We start from the raw sequence: 1,437 nt of genomic DNA on the forward strand, positions 1-1,437 counted from the left end.
TTGTTATTATACTTGTTGCTTTTAGTAACAGTGTAGCTGGGTGTTTGGTTTCCAAGGGAACTAAACTCCAGACCACAGGCCAGAAGGGAACTGTTGTGTGGTCCAGGAGGTCTCCATATGGGGACAGCCAGTGGACACAGATTGCGGGACATACTGTGGAGTACACTTCCCTCTAATATAAAAACAACTTGTTATTACACACACAAAATAAAAGGAAGGGAGAACATCTATCCCCTGATTTTTCCTAGTTTCCTTCCTTTATGCCTTTTAAATGGATTAGTTGGTTCTACCAATGCTGTTTCCTCATTGTAGTCCTTTACACTCTGCCCCTGCGATTAGATCCACGAACTAGACCCTTCTCCTTGTGTAGGTTGTACAGGGAGCTCAACAAAGGGTCTCTGCTAAGGGTGCTAGTGTGTTTTCCTCATTCTTGCCCACCTTTCACACAACAGTAGCAGACAGCAATGCTTTGAGCATCCCAAAACATGGAATTACTTTTAGCTCTGTATTTAGACAGGGACAACATTTCAGGTTCCTCCTAATTCCCATTGACAGGAGAGAAATGTAAGAACAAACCATTTCAGGCAAGAAAGCGGTTTTAACTTTGAAGGCCTCTGAAGTAGAGCTTCTGGCATGAGCAAAGGAATTCCAGCATAACACGAATAAACATCTTATAGTCTAACTCCACCTGTTTCTTTGAATTTGGCAACCCAGGCATAATGAATGCTTTGAGCCAAACCCACCCATGAAGCTGAGCTAAAAGGTCAGATTCCAGAACAGGTCAGCTTTTGGTTGACAATGCCTGGTTTGTTCCTCTTCCAGTGAACTGGAAATGGAAGAATGTAAAGGCTTGAAGTTTTATTCAACTTACGTTTAAACCTAGACCCAGTGCATACAGTTGGTATTGGCCATAGTTTGGGGTTTGTTCTGTTTGGTGAGGTGTCATCATTAACGCAGAGAAACAAAACGGCAGGATTTCTCTCTGTGTGTAAACCTGAAGTGTGAACAGGGGGAAGGTTCGAGCAACCTTTATGCTAAATCCTGTAGCACAGAAACGTTCAGAGCATCTCTCAGTCCACGTGCAAGTGCCTCCAGGTCCTCCCTTGGAGACGTCGATCGAGCTGCAATACTATCTGCTTACTAAAATGCAATAGCTCCCGTTACGGATTTCCCCAGGAAGGAATGGTGCTATGCTGAGGCAACCAAGACAAGAACAGTAACAGCCCAGATTTCTTTTTGTAGCAGCTGGATGGTGACACATGAGTGAGAGCTTTCAGTTTCTGCCTTTGTATCTCATTTTATCTCCAGCAGTTTGATTCAAATTACAAACGCATTGGAAGGGAGTAAAAAAGGATCATTTCACAAATACTGGTAACTTCTTGGCTCATGTTTTTAAGCTATGCAAACCGCAGCACTTCTGCCCTGAATAAAGTGTAT

The sequence above is a fragment of the Vanellus vanellus genome (genome assembly GCF_965231255.1).
Source record: "Vanellus vanellus genome assembly, chromosome: 2".
Classification (NCBI taxonomy): domain Eukaryota; kingdom Metazoa; phylum Chordata; class Aves; order Charadriiformes; family Charadriidae; genus Vanellus; species Vanellus vanellus.